The sequence below is a fragment of the Phoenix dactylifera genome, unplaced genomic scaffold (assembly GCF_009389715.1).
Source record: "Phoenix dactylifera cultivar Barhee BC4 unplaced genomic scaffold, palm_55x_up_171113_PBpolish2nd_filt_p 000456F, whole genome shotgun sequence".
NCBI classification, from domain to species: Eukaryota; Viridiplantae; Streptophyta; class Magnoliopsida; order Arecales; family Arecaceae; genus Phoenix; species Phoenix dactylifera.
In genome coordinates, this window is record NW_024067886.1 from 234,839 (window position 1) to 245,016 (window position 10,178).

Consider the following 10,178-nt stretch of genomic DNA (forward strand, 5'->3'; position numbering starts at 1 on the left):
GCATTTGAGTATATCTTATGTTATACTAATGAATTCAATCTAGTGTTTCAGCCAAATATTTGTAAATTTATGTTTAATTGTCTCTAGCCTTGGTTCAATACATTTTGGCTAAGTACGGAACTCAGTTTGAACCAAAGTCTGGAACGCGAGTCGACTCCGGAAGAGTTCGAGTCGACTCCAAGTGTTTCAGACGTTCTGGCACAGACTCGAGTCGACTCCGGCACATTACGAGTCAACTCCGACTGAGAACAGACAGCAGGACAGAAAGATGAATCTCAGACCCTGTCACCGAGTCGACTCCTGAAGACATCGAGTCGACTCCGATGCTTGCCGAGTCGACTCCAGAAAAGTACCAGTCGACTCCAAGGAGTAACAGACAGAAAGACAGAGAAGATGTTTTGGACTCTGAGAGCCGAGTCGACTCCAGAAGAACTCGAGTCGACTCCGACGGTTGGCGAGTCGACTCCTAATAGAAGCAAGAGTCGACTCTCAGAGGAATGCAAGACTAAAAGTCAGAGAGCCAACTTCGGTGTCTGAGAGCCGAGTCGACTCCAGCAAAGTCCGAGTCGACTCCGAGGCAGTTCAACTCCAAAGACAGAAGACCAGTTTTTCGGTGTCTGAGAGCCGAGTCGACTCCAGCAAAGTCCGAGTCGACTCCGAGACAGTTCAACTCCAAAGACAGAAGACCTGTTTTTCTGGCTCTGAGAGCCGAGTCGACTTCAAGAGAATCCGAGTCGACTCGAGGAAGTAAAACCGAAAGAAAGATTGTTGGAATCCTGAAGAACGAGTCGTCTCTAGAAGGAAGAGTCATCTTCGGACATTGGCGAGTTGACTCCAGGTTTAGCCGAGTCGACTCCAGAACGGGACGACACTTTATTTCAAATTTTGAACAGCGGGCGAGTCGTCTCCAGTAAAGCATGAGTCGACTCCAGCAACAGCCGAGTCGACTCCAGATCGAGCGAGTCGACTCCGATCCCAACGAACACTTTGTCAGGAGTTGCAGATTGTGCAGAACGACTCTAAAAGTGTGTCTAACGGCTAGTTTTCGATGGGGATTGCTTAATGGACTTTGAGAGCCGAGTCGACTCCAGAAGAACTCGAGTCGACTCCGACGGTTGGCGAGTCGACTCCTAATAGAAGCAAGAGTCGACTCTCAGAGGAATGTGTTGCCCAAGGTGACAACCCAAGAGGAGGGGTGAATTGGGTCTTTTAAAACTTTTCAACTACTTCTAATCTTTTAGAGTTAATTAAGCTAAGTTGTATGGATGCATAGTGGAATTTAAACTTAGCAAGAGTATGATTCTAATCTAATCAACTATTAAGCAGCGGACTCAATAAAAGATTAGTCTAAGTTTGCCCAAGTATGCAATTTAATACAATGAGTCTTAATGCAGTTATATTGAATGAGACTTGATTAAGTAAATTGAATATGCTTGCAACTAAAGGATGCGCGGAGAAGAGTTAAGCAAGCAATTTATCTAAGTAAGTAAGTGGGTGAGGAAATTAGATAACAAAGAGCATCACAGACACAACAAAAGTATAGTGGTTCGATGCATCCCAGCACCTACATCCACTCCCCAAGACCTCTTGAAAATTTTACTATAATCCCTCAGATTACAGCCGGTTGTTTTACAAGCTCACAACTCAACTTGTTGTTTTGCGAGATCACAACGAACTCGGTCGGTTTTCACAGGCTCACCGACTAGAACCAACCGATTGTTTTTCCGGGTTCACAATCAAACCCAGTTGGTTTTCCCAAAGGCTCACCAACCACAACCTTACAACGATTGTTTTCCGGGTTCACAATCAACCCAGTTGGTTTTCCCAAAGGCTCACCAACCACAACCTTACAACTTTGGTTTTCCCTTTGGCTCACCAACAAACCTTAACCCCTTGATTCAATCCTTTGATTGAATCAAGTTACAAGATATTAGAACAAGAGTTTAAATCAAATACAAGCTTCTCAAATAAGCAAATATAGCAAATATAAATAAGTAAAGTAAAGAGAAGAAGCCCTCAAACAAATTTGTAGATGAAGAAACTCGGCTTCTTCTTTACTTGACCCTCTTCTGATTTTGCACGAAGTAGAGGATCACCGAGGCAGCACACGGATGGAGAGGAAGCTTTGGGATTCACTTGGATGCTCTTCTTCTCTCTATTTTGCTTTGAATGACCCTTTTGTGCTTTTGGGAGATTTTTCTTTGAGATCTCTTTCCTAAGTATTCTCTCCCACTTCCATACCTTCTCTCCTAGCTCTCCTCTTGATTTTATAGCTTTAGATGGCGTGGAAACAAAAATCTAGCCGTTAGAGACAAAAATAGAGCCATTGGAGTCAAGAAAAAGCTAGCCGTTATGCCTCCCAGCGTGCTAGAGTCAACTCGGCTGAAGCAGGAGTCGACTCGGCTGAAAGAGGAGTCGACTCGTGAATAGTAGTCTGCCGGTACTGTAGCTGGAAGTCGACTCCGCACTGTAGCGCTGAAGTTGGAGTCGACTCGAGCACTGTAGCGCTGAAAAACAACTCTCTGTCTTTTTGCCTGTTCTCAGTCGGAGTCGACTCGTAGAGTCCCGGAGTCGAATCGAGCACTGTTTCTTGAAACTCCAGAGTGCCAGAGTCGACTCTAAACTTCCAGGAGTCGACTCGAGGACTAATCTTTTGAATCTTTCTTTGAATTTGCTCCTCTAACTTGAATCATTTGAACTTGAAACTTGGGCCAATAAAGTGTAGCTTTCTTCCAACTTTTCTTGAGAGCTTTTGAGGCCTTCTTGTATTTTTCCAACTTGCTATGTTCCTTGCAAAACAAATTATCTTTCTTCTTGCAACACAAACATTAGTATTTATACTTCAAGGTTTTGTGATCATCAAAATTAATCTTTAAATCAATCTTTGGGTCATCAGAATGCAAGACTAAAAGTCAGAGAGCCAACTTCGGTGTCTGAGAGCCGAGTCGACTCCAGCAAAGTCCGAGTCGACTCCGAGGTAGTTCAACTCCAAAGACAGAAGACCAGATTTTCGGTGTCTGAGAGCCGAGTCGACTCCAGCAAAGTCCGAGTCGACTCCGAGACAGTTCAACTCCAAAGACAGAAGACCTATTTTTCTGGCTCTGAGAGCCGAGTCGACTCCAAGAGAATCCGAGTCGACTCGAGGAAGTAAAACCGAAAGAAAGATTGTTGGAATCCTGAAGAACGAGTCGTCTCCAGAAGGAAGAGTCATCTCCGGACATTGGCGAGTCGACTCCAGAACGGGACGACACTTTATTTCAAATTTTGAACAGCGGGCGAGTCGTCTCCAGTAAAGCATGAGTCGACTCCAGATCGAGCGAGTCGACTCTGATCCCAACGGACACTTTGTCAGAAGTTGCAGATTGTGCAGAACGGCTCTAAAAGTGTGTCTAACGGCTAGTTTTCGATGGGGATTGCTTAAATAGCCAGAGTGAACAGTAATAGAGCAAGAAAGAGAGACTCCATTCAAAGCAAAAGGGATTTCCACCTACCAAAGCCTTTCAAGAGTTAATACAAGAGAAAGAAGGAAGAAGTGCATTAAAGTCTACTCTCCAAACGTCTTCCTCGCATTCAAGGCTCTCCTCTGACATCAGATCATCAGTACATTCAACGAGGAGACTCAGAGTTCAAGAAGCCCCTTCTTCCTCTTCCAAAATCTGTTTGAGGGCTTCAACTCTACATCTTTTTTATATTGCTCATATTTGCTTGTTAAGAAGCTTTTTCTGTACTCTTTACAAACTATTTTCTTGTTAGTTGATTCAATCAGGAGATTGAATTAAGGTTGTAGATGTTTGTTGGTGAGCCGAGGTTAAAACCAACGGTGTAAGAGTTTGATTGTGATCCCGAAAAAACAATCGGGTGGTTCTAGTCGGTGAGCCTGTGAAAACCGACCAAGTTCGTTGTGATCTCGTAAAACAACAAGTTTGGTTGTGAGCTTGTAAAACAACCGGCTGTAATCCGAGGGATTATAGTGAACTCCCAAGTGAAGCTTGGAAAGTGGACGTAGGAGCAAGGGTTAGCTCCGAACCACTATAAAATCTCTTATGTTTGTGATTGTTTAATTGTCTCTTCCATTTTCCTCATCCACTGCATATAGTAAACTAATTAATCCACCTGCAACTAAGTTTAATTAGTTACTCATTAAGTTTTTAATTTGCAATTATTATTTAAAACCCAATTCACCCCCCCTCTTGGGTTGTCTTCTTGGGCAACAAACGGCAATCCAAGAAGCCAAGGACTTGAACAAGCTGCCACTTGAGAAGCTTCTTGGATCCCTTATGACGCATGAGCTCACGATGAAACAACACAGCGAAGAAGAATCCACTCATAAGAAAAAGGTAATAGCCCTCAAATCTACTTCTTCTAACAAAGATCTATCTTGCAGTAGCAGCAGCGAAGAAGAAGATAATGAGGAAGACGATGATGAGGCTCTTCTCGTGCGAAAGTTCAGAAAATTCATCAACCGGAAGAAGTCCTTTCATCAGAGGAGAGGTCCCTCAAGTTCCTACTACAAGGATAAAGGTAAGGAAAGGGAAAATGAAGGAATCGGATGCTATGAATGCAAGAAACCGAGACATTTCAAAGTTGATTGTCCCTTGTTGAAGAAGGCCAGCAAATTTAAGAAAAAGAAAGTCCTCGTCTCCACTTTGACGGACTCCGATTCATCATCATCATCATCGGATGAGGAACAAGAGGAAAAGGCCAACTTTTGATTTATGGCAAATGAAAATGAGGTAACATCTAAAACGCATTTAGATTTTACCTTTGATGAATTGTATGATGCTTTTAATGAACTAATGGATGAATATAAGACAATAAATCTTAAGAATAAAGAACTAAAACTAACTATTCAATCTCACTTCCATAAATACGATAAATTAACTAAGGACAAGGATTGTATCATTAAAGAAAATTTAGAACTTAAAACAAACAACCAAATGTTAATTCAAAAAACTAACACCTTACTTAAAGATAACGAAAAACTAACCAAGGAAATTTCAGAACTTAAAAACGGTAAACAAACTATAAAAGATAATCTCACAGAAGACTTAAACATACTCAAAACAGAAAAACAAAAGCTAATAAAAGAACTTGAAAAATACAAACCTATTGTTGAAAAGTTTACATATAGCTCTGAAAAATTGAAAATGATACTTAATAATCAACGAGCTGTATTTAATAGAGCTGGTTTAGGGTATAAACCTAAAAATAAGCAAAAGCTTCTTAAAAATTTCTTTGTGAAAGCAGGGGAAAGTAAAACTAAGAATATAACCTATTTTTGCTGTGGAAAAGTAGGGCATAAAGCTAATGTGTGTGACCATAGGAAAGGAGAAGCTAAAAGGAAAATTAAAAAGGTTTGGATTCCAAAAGGAACCAACATTACTAACCTTGAAGGACCTAAGAAAATTTGGGTACCTAAATTTGTATGATTTCCTTGTGTAGAAGTGTCTTGCAGCCAAAGTCGACAAAAACTGTTGGTACTCGGATAGTAGCTGCTCAAGACACATGACGGATGACAAGGAGCAATTCTTCACCCTAGAGCCTAAAAAGGGAGGTGCTGTGACATTTGGAGACAACAACCGAGGTCACATCGTTGGTATAGGTAAAGTACAAATCACCTCTTCAACCTTTGTTGATAATGTACGATTTGTAGATGATCTTAAGCATAACTTACTTAGCGTAAGTCAATTATGTGATAGAGGGTTTGATGTTCTGTTTAAGCCAACTCTTTGCATCATAACCAACTCAAGTGACAATAGCTTAGTATTCAAAGGAATAAGACGTGGTAATGTGTACGTAGTAGATCTTGAAGATCTTGACAAAAATAATCCTTGCTTAGTAGCTAGTGATACTAAGCTTAATGATGCAAGTTGGTTATGGCACCGTAAGTTAGGTCATGCAAGTATGGATACAATATTAAAACTAGTTAAAAGAGATTCTGTAATAGGTTTGCCAAAACTAAAATTTGAAAAAAATAAAATTTGTGAACTACTACATGATGAGAGCACAAAAGTGCGATCTAAGTACCAATTAACTTAGCCTAATGCTAGCAAAATAATGATAAATAATAGGTGTTAACATTTACATGATTAAATATTTTATCCTTAGCACTTATTATAGTTTTATCATTATATATAAATTCATCTCTTTCCAGCTGCAGAGCAGAGCCTAGATTCAGCCGTTCATAAGCACTTCAGCAGCCTTGACGTGTCCGTGAGCCACATCAGCCCTCTCAAGACCCGTCCGCATCTCAGGATCCGTGATCAAATCATGCCGCGATCAACCTTTCTCCCAACTCTTGGAATCTGCGATCAAGTGTTTCTCTCGTGCATCCACGAAGCATCCAGCACCCCGTGTCCATGTAACCTTCCAACGCATCATCTAAATCCCAGCGTGCGACCCCTCATCCCGATTCTCAGCTTCCTTCACGCGTTCGAACGACCACCTCATCATCCCGTGTTTGTGCAACCCCCGAGATCTCGGCTTCCGTCTTCCTCGCAGCATCACGATATCGCCAGCATCCACACGAGCAAAGCCCAGTCGTCCGTGAAGCCTTCTCGCATCCACTGCTTCCGGATTCGTGACCCCAAGGCATCGTTTCCGTCTTCTCCGCTTGTGTTCTCAGTGTCTGCATCCCAGTTCCATCTGCAAGCATCTTCAGCCGAGTTCCCAGCCTCCTGCGAAGCATCTCCGCGTCCGATTCTTCTAGATCCTTCTCCCCACCGGCGTGTCATCCTTCCGTTCGAGAGCATCCCCATCTGTTTGCATCCGCGGCTTTCGAGTTCAGACATTCCCCGCGTCCGTGATCTCAGCGTCCCAGCTCCCAGCTCCAACGATGAAGCCCAGCCACGTCAGATCCCAGCGACCGTGATCCCAGCTCCAAACCACCTTCCGTTCGCGATCAGATCTCGCCAGCGTTTGCAAACTCCATCCGTCCACGTTCCACCTCCCAGCGACGGATCCTTGCCGCGTCTGCAAGCCAACCGTCCGTGATGATCTCGTGTATCAGATCCCCTAGCATCCCGCGAAAGGTTTTCGCGTCCGATTCTCCCGCATCCACAGCCTCATCCGGTCATCTCCACCGCGTGCGAAGAAGTGATCGAAGGCCAGCTTGACACCGCTCTCGGTTGGGGGGAGAGTTGTTATATATATCCCCCATTCGGTGAACCAGGGGCGGGAGTCATCCCTCATACGAAAAAGAACAGAGAGGCCCTCTGCCATTCAAAAGAAAAGTAAGGGAGAAAGGGAAATAGGGGATGCCCTGTTTCCGAAAATAAAAAGAAAAAAAAAAGAGAAATAAGAGGAAGAGGGGAGTTCTTTTATGTTTATGGCTGGCTAATCCCTTAGGTGAAGGGTGATGGAGGAACTTTTGATGTCTTATTTTCTTTCAAGTAAATTCTGAACATTGCTCTCTTTGTTTTACATCTATTAATATGTTTTTGATTCTTGCATGCTTATTTATGCGATAGATCTCTTATGGTTTATATTTTTTTTTGATTCATGAATTGTTTCGATGTTTGATTTGTCGTAGACGTAATCGGCACGATAAATACTTAGATCTTGAATTCATGTTTTCAAATTATATACTCCATGATTAGAACTATTCTATCTGATTGATCCTTAATCAAAAATCCCAGAATTTAATTGTTGAAAATAATATCATCGAGGGGGATTCCAGATCCCTACACCATCTTAATCTATCCAAATTTCAATTCTCTGTTCACTGATTTATTTTCTATTGGCAAAACATCATCTTTATCCACAAATTTATTGAATTAATTAATCTAAAATCATATTAAATAATCTAATATATATTTCGTTCCCTGAGGATTCGACCTCGGACTCCCGAGAATTTACTACTTGTGCGATTCTCCTGCACTTGGGAGAACAATTTTATTTTTGCATCAAGTTTTTGGCGCCGTTGCCGGGGAATGGCTGATTTATTAGTATAATTTTAGATTTAATCAGTATCTTAGTATTTAGTCTTTTTCTTTCAAAAAAAAAAATCTTTATTGCTGTTTTTTTTATTCCCTGCACAGTCTGCATCAAACTCTGATATCTGAGTAATCCACCGTCTGATTGCACTCAAATTTCGTCGAATGCTGTAGGACACATGTTTCTTTCATCGGAACGGTCTGATTGATATTCGGATACTTTTAATTGATAAGAACTTTAAGAAAAGATCAAGGGTGATCATTAAAAGAATAAATAAATAAATAAACTCTGAAACTTTGTATGCTAGGGTGGAATAGGGACGACACCGGTCGATTAAGTCGTACAACTTTAGATCATCTCTTAGGACACATCCTTGAAATTCCTTCGCAGTATCTCACACCTTTTGAGATGGCAAATTTTCCTGATGATGTAGGAAGTCACCATGGTGATGAAGGTAGACCTCCAGTTATGACACTTCGACAATATTTACACCCTACTAGGACTAGTCAACCTTCATGCATGATTATTCCTAAAAATGTTGGACACTTTGAAATCAAACCAGGGGTAATTCAATTGCTGCCAACGTATCATGGAATGGAATCCGAGAACCCTTATCTTCACCTTAAGGATTTTGAGAAAATTAGTATCACATTTAGAGTGCCAAATGTATCGGAAGATGTCCTTAAATTAACCTTGTTTCCTTTTTCCTTAAAGGATAAAGCCAAAACATGGCTGAACTCCTTGAGACCTAGATCGCTAGGAACATGGCAGGATATGCAAAGAGAATTCTTGAAAAAATTCTTTTCCGTACAAAGGACTAACTTTTTGAAAAGACACATTAGTAACTTCCAACAAAAAGACCATGAAACATTTTATGAATGCTGGGAGAGATTTAAAGATTTGCTTCTCTCTTGTCCTCATCACGGGTTTGAAACATGGAGAACCATTAGTTTCTTTTACGAAGGGTTGTCTCCACAATTAAAACAATTTATAGAGACTATGTGTAATGGTCTATTTTTGGAAAAGCAACCCGATGAGACATGGGATTATTTAGATTCTCTCTCAGAGACTGCACAATTATGGGATACAGGGGATAGAGTGAATAAACCTTTGCCTAAGCCTTCTAGCGTTGGACAGGGGGGCTTTTATAACCTTAGTACTCAGGATGATATTCAGGCTAAAATGGCAGCCCTTACTAGGAAGGTAGAGGAAATTGAACTTAGAAGGATTGAACCCGTCAAGACCTTAGAACATAACAGCGAGTGTTGTAGGATTTGTGAGATGCCTGGTCATCTCACCACTGATTGCCCCACAATACCCGCATTCAAGAAAGTCTTGCATGATCAGGCCAATATTATGAATACATATCAAAAATCTTTTAATAATCCTTTTTCGGGTACTTATAACCCTGGATGGAAGAACCATCCAAATTTCAGGTGGAGGAATGACCAACCTCAACAAGTATATAACCCAACTCCTCCACCTCCGCAGCCTCATTATGCACACGCACCCCCTCAAAAATCCAGTCTCGAAGAAACTTTGCAATCTTTCATGCAAGGTCAAGCTAAAATCAATGATGACTTAAGAAATCAACTGACAACGCTGACCACTGCTTTAAGTGCTCAAGAGAAAGGTAAGCTACCAGCTCAACCATAACCTAATCCTCAAATCTATGGCGGTAGCAATGCATCATCTTCAACTTCGCATAAAGAACAAGCAAAGAGTATAATAACTTTGCGAAGTGGAAAGGTTATTGACCGACCAGTCCTAGAACAAACACAAGTCATACCTGATTCTGACCCTCCCAAGACAAAAGAAAAGGATAATGAAGAAAATGAAGCACCAACATCTACTGAAAAAATTGAATGTCCTTTTCCTGCACCATTTCCACAAAGATTAAAGCCCTTGCAAAAGCTTGAACCAAACTCTGAAATTCTTGAGCTTTTTAAGCAAGTAAAAATCAATGTACCTCTTCTTGATGCAATCAAACAAGTGCCCTCCTATGCAAAATTTTTAAAAGATTTGTGCACTGTCAAGCGTCGTTTAAATGTCAAGAAGAAGGCATTTCTGGCTGAAAATGTGAGTGCAATTTTACAGCATAACATTCTTCCTAAATATAAGGATCCAGGTTGCCCAACTATCTCGTGCATCATTGGCAATTTTAGGATTGAGCGAGCATTGCTAGATTTAGGAGCGAGTGTGAACTTGTTGCCATATACGGTATATGAGCAACTCGGTTTGGG

The 10,178-nt window shown here is 41.3% G+C and overlaps 1 pseudogene; it reads right to left on the minus strand.

The window, feature by feature from the left end:
- Positions 1–8,766: 8,766 nt before the first annotated feature.
- LOC120106096 lies at positions 8,767–8,864 on the minus strand (annotated as a pseudogene).
- Positions 8,865–10,178: the final 1,314 nt, after the last annotated feature.